Genomic DNA, 6,084 nt, shown 5'->3' on the forward strand with positions numbered 1-6,084 from the left:
TTCTTCATTTCTGTTTTATATCAACTAGATTATATACACTCCTCAAAAGTGAAATTGCAACACCAAGAAATAATGCACGTAGCGTCATGCAAATTTCAGGAGCGATAGTAGTGAGATGGATATGCAAATGATTAAATTTGCGCACGCATCTGATCACGTGGTACGCATATTCGGGCTATAAAGGCCAGCAACTTTCCCTTCTCATAAACGGCATCTGAGGTTTTGCGTAGCATTTGCGACTTTCGAAAAAGCGTAGAAAATGCCTCTGAGACGTCGGCGAGCTCAATACCATCAGTTAACGACCGGGGAACGTGACCGTATTATCGAACTCCATGAACTTGGTTTGTCGCTGCGCGCAATAGCAACTCGTGTTGGGCACAACGTGAGTACCATCCAACGTTGCGTCACACGATGAATTCAGGAAGATCTACGTGCACGCCGAAGAGGAAGTGGTGCGCACAGGTGCACGTCAGAGCGCACAGACCGGCGTATTCGGCAGTTGACTATTCGAGATCCCTTCTCCACGGCACGTGCCATCCGAAGCCAGTTGCCTTCAGGAACAGGTTGATCTGTGTCCACCCAAACCATACGCAACAGATTGCATGAAGTACAGTTACGTGCACGGGTACCAGCAACAGGGGTACCGTTGACCGCTTTACACAGGGCTAGACGCCTGGCGTGGTGTCATCGTCATCGTACATGGACCATCCAATGGCATCGGGTATTGTTCACGGATGAATCTCGTTTCCGTCTGTAGAGAAATGACGACCGTCGACGGGTATGGCGGTGACCCGGAGAACGCTACGAACCAGCCCATTATGCCGAGCGTCACAGCGGTCCTACACCGGGCATCATGGTTTGGGGTGGCATAATGTTTGATCGCAGAACGCCCCTGGTACACATTCACGGCAGTTTGACAGCGGACCGCTACGTCACACAAGTTGTGTATCCCGTTGCTCTGCCCTTGTTGCAGGGCGCACCCAACACGGTATTCCAGCAAGACAATGCCAGGTCGCGTGTCGCACGGCGAACTCTTAACAGCCTGACTGGATTTGACATCCTTCCCTGGACGGCAGCCTCTCCAGATCTGAATCCCATAGAACACCTATGGGATCTCATTGGACGTGGCATGAACAGAGGAGCAATGGCGCAAACCATCGATGATCTGCGCACAGCAGTGGATGCGGCTTGGCAAAGGTTACCTCAGGCAACCATCAATGGAGTCATTGATAGCATGCCTCTTCGGATTGAGGCCTGTATAGCTGCCCGAGGTGGCCACATTAGATATTGAATAAATTGCTTTATAATTATTTTATTAGTTTGGTCTGTTTTTTTTCATTTGCATATCCATCTCACTACTATCGCTCCTAAAATTTGCATGACGCTACGTGCATTATTTCTTGGTGTTGCAATTTCACTTTTGAGGAGTGTACATACATCTATACATGTTTCCGTAACAAATTATATCCCTGGGAGTACTAAATTGGAGATTGATCCTTTCCTTGTTTAGGTTAAAATTATGACTTGTGGATCAATGATGTGTCCGCTCTATAAACGGGTGTGACTGAAGTCGAATTCTTGGCCATAGACGGCTCCACAGGAAAACAAGAACAATCGCACCCTTGCCTTAATATCATACGATAACCACAGCAACTAACTATAATTGAAGTGGTTTTACAACTAGCTTTTCTTCTTTCTCAGCTCCTTCTCACCTCTGGTAAGAGATGAACACGTTCTTACATTCTGATAAACGTTTGAGGAAAATTCTATTAGTCTTAAGATTTCTGCTTTACTTACATACGAATTATTTAATATTTTGAACGTTGCAGAGAACGCGTAGTGACTTTTTATATGAACTTTTGTGTTATTTGCATGTGGTTGTGGATAGATCAAGTATCTACCACTTGATCAAGAATCATTAAAAAACATAAATTTTGTTACTCGAGCTAGGATCCGCCACTAGATCAAGAATCATGGAAAAACATAAATTTTGTTACTCGAGCAAGGATCCGCCACTAGATCAAGAATCATGAAAAAACATAAATTTTGTTACTCCAGCAAGGATCCACCACTAAATCAAGAATCATAAATAAACATAAATTTTGTTACTCGAGCAAGGATCCACCACTAGATCAAGAATCATGAATAAACAAACATTTTGTTACACCAGTAAGGATCCACCACTAGATCAAGAATCATGAAAAAACATAAATTTTGTAGTGCGGAGAAAAATGGCATCCCTGCATTTACTCAGGGTTATTTCTTTTCCGAGTATAAGTTTACCTATTAACCCTTTCTACACGGGCGCCATATTTAGCCGGCATTCTCGCGATGCTCTATGTGTACTAGTGCCCTAATTAGCATCAGCATGAAACTGTCCCTAATTGCCACTGACCAATATTTCATTATTCTATTTACCTTTATAGGATTAATAGCACTAAAAGTATATTTCGATTGCGCTTAATAAGTTATGTTAGTCGAAACAAGTTACTTCTATGTGTTACATTTAAGAATGAAGTATAATAAGAAAATAAAATACGCAAAGTGCTGTCGCGTCACTTCGGTGGCATTACCCTCTTTACGCATGTTCGACACCGGGCAGTGCCCGAGGGCCCTAGGCACTCAGGGGACCCCTGAGAATCTCACTTTTTATAAATTGTACTTAAAAAAAACTAAAAATAAACAAAATTTACTTATGTATTTTTTTTAAAATAAATATATTCTATTGTATAAAGTGCGTTATTTGCTTTTCCTTCTACAAATAGTAATTGATTATCATGCTAACAACAATAATTTGAATAGTTTATCTCCAGGGAAAAACTTAAAAAAACAACCGAAATCTATTTTTCTACGTTCCGACGAAGTTTTTACGTGAATTCAGTTTTTTTTGTGTCTACTAAAAACAAATTTAAATACCATTTAAATCAAAATGTATTAAAATTTTTTTTTTCAAATTATTGCATAGGTTTAAAAATGGTTTATTTTGTGTATGTGAAGTTTTTTAGTTCGATTTTAAGCAGTATGTCCTGTTGTAAGGTCCCAAAGCATTTCTGTGCCGGGGGGCCCTGCGTGTTATTGAGACGGCCCTGTTCGGTGGAGCGGATTGCAGTTACGGAAGGGTTACTAAATAGACGCAACAAGTAGTCAATAAAAAAGAGCTGAGTGGATGAATCAAGTATATGGACAATAGTACGGCAATAAAGAATTGGAAACTGAAGCATTAAGCCAATGAGCAATCATAAGCGTGCTCAAATAAATGACGTATTTATAGCTAAACGGGTTATTAGAGATATGCAAGTCAGTGACTGAACTAGATCAGTGTTCCATTATCATTCTATCAACATCCATTTGCACTATTTCTATCAGACTATTCTTGTTTCTTTCCCAATATAAAAGTATTTTGATTGGTTTCATCTGTAACTGGTTGATCATTTTGATTATTAATGAGTTTTTAGCGAACAGGTAAGTGAAGTGACGTCAGCTTGATGGAGTTTCAGTGGATAAGTAAGTGGACATGGACTCTTGGACATGGGCCCAGTGCCCTACCAACCAGGCTATCCCGGTCTATAGTACCACTATTTTTTCAAAACAAAAAAGGTTGACAACAATAGATAAATATCCAATTAAAGAGCTTTGGGTGTGAGGATGGAGAACGGAACCACGAAAGCAAACGTGCGTTTAGCAATAGCAGCAGTGGTCATAAGTAGCACGCTACAAGTAGAGAAGCTACTATAGTTTTTTTCGAAGTTTGTAGTGTAGTGTGCTACGTTTGTAAAAAAAAAAAAGGTAGTGCAGTGAGTAGTGATTCCTGGTAACTACTTTTAGTGTTAGTTTAGTGAAGAAACAAGGTTCCAGATCCACTAATTATTCGAATATGATTTTATTTTATTTTATAACCGTTGTATTACAGCTGACCCAATTTTGGGTTTACGACTCCTTATGTTCAACCCCATAGCCTTGTAATTTTGAACCCAATCTAGAAGACAAGGAGGTTCCTGGATCAAGTATTCATAGAAAAATGCCCCTCTTATTTTTAAAAATTTATTAAAGGAAATTATTACATAAAACATATTTGTAGAGCTTTGATTTGACCTGCATATACTCATGTAACGATAAATTAATCTAAGTATTGACAAGAAAATTGATTTTTTTTGGCATATGGCAGAAAATTTATATTCTAATAGTGTTAATATTTTCTGCTATTATTTGCACCTTTAATTAAAAAGATAGCTTTGAAATGATTTCAGACCAATATAAATTATTTATATTAAAAATATATTATCGTGAGCTAGAATGCATTCATTTTACTGATAAAAGCTAAAAATGAACCACATTTTATCTTTTAATCAAATTAATTTGTTCCTATAATTGGAGCAATACTACCGATTGGATTAATTCTTAAGATTAGCACTGAATTTATATATTACTGAAACTTCCGTTTATTACATAAAAAATAATAAATAAATAAATAAAAAAGGAATGCTTTGTCTTTTTTTTAAACTTTCTTTTAAGTTAGTATAATATGGTTAGTAGTAACATAATTCAGTGATAATTCAAAGCTAAAACTAGATGAGGTAATAACAAAAAAATGTATTTAATATTAAAAATCAAAACATATAAAAATGCGATTTAAAAAAATTAATTTTTTTTAGAAAAACTTAGTCGTTGCTTTAGAAATTCCCAGCTTCAATGATGTGCTAATAATATAAACCGCTGAAACTGTAATTAAAATGTGACATAATAGAATTTTGAAATAGTTGTAAGAAACAATTTTTTTAAACTAAATAATTAAGACAGAAATGAAATAAATCTCAATTCAGACAGACCTACAATGGTCTAATATATTAAGATTTTTTACAGTTCACATTGGGTGGTCCAGAAAATTCGCGCCGATTTTCGTTATGCAGGGCAACCAAAAGATTCATCTAAAACTATTGAAGTGGCGGCAAAGTAGTCACCATAGCAAGTTGAAGTTTTCCAAATATTCTCAGTGGTAGTCGGATCATGGATTAGAGTTTCCGTGCCGTCGGGCTAATCGTGGGACGTTTTCGTGGTTTACTATACTAATGTCTTTTCTGTACTAATAAATCAGCAGAAAGGAAGAAAAAATTAATTATATAAAATAAAATATGCTTTTTGAATATGAAGGTTTTCGCAATATTTGTTAAAAAATTAGCTTGTAATAATTATTAGTGTTACTCTCAAAACACATAGGTGTTGAAAATTTATATATATATGTTACCGGGAAAGTATGAAACGCCGGCATTGTATAGAATGCCGGATGTTTTTAGGCAAAGTATGAAATGTGAGAAGTATTACATACTTTCCCTAGGCATTGTGTAAAATGCCTATTCATTCTATAGAATGCCAAATGTTATTTAGGCAAAGTATGAAATAAACGTCTTGATGAGGTTATTATGTAAATGATGTGCATGTTACTGTGAATGACCGAAATCGGTGGTTGTTGACTTTCACCGGTGAATGTTGACAATCACATAGTCGCTTTGGTGAATGTCCGAAATATTTATTACATGCGATTTGATATTAATTTATTCGTGGATATAATTGCATTTATTCGATATTTTAATACTTACTGACAATAGATTAGAAGAAACATCAGTGTTAGGAGTAGCGGACAAAAGTATACCGTGCAGTGGCACTTGACCTTAAAAAAACATCAGTGTAGGGTATACCGGGCAAATGTATACCGAGCAATGGCACCTGACCATAAAAAACATCAGTGTAGGTTATACCGGGCAAATGTATACCGAGCAATGGCACTTGACCTTAAAAAACAGCAGTGTAGGGTATACCGGGCAATGGCACTTGACCTTAAAAAACATCAGTGTAGGGTATAACGAGCAATGGCACTTGACCTTAAAAAAACATCAGTGTAGGGTATAACGGACAAATGTATACCGGGCAGTGCCACTTAACTAGACCTAGTATGACTAGACCTTTGGTAAATGTCTGAAATATATACTGGGTCTAGTGCCACTGCCCGGTATACATTTGCCTGGTATACCCTACACTGATGTTTTTTTAAGGTATAGTATCACTGCCCGGTATACCCTACACTGATAT

This window comes from Parasteatoda tepidariorum, chromosome 9 (genome assembly GCF_043381705.1).
Source record: "Parasteatoda tepidariorum isolate YZ-2023 chromosome 9, CAS_Ptep_4.0, whole genome shotgun sequence".
NCBI classification, from domain to species: domain Eukaryota; kingdom Metazoa; phylum Arthropoda; class Arachnida; order Araneae; family Theridiidae; genus Parasteatoda; species Parasteatoda tepidariorum.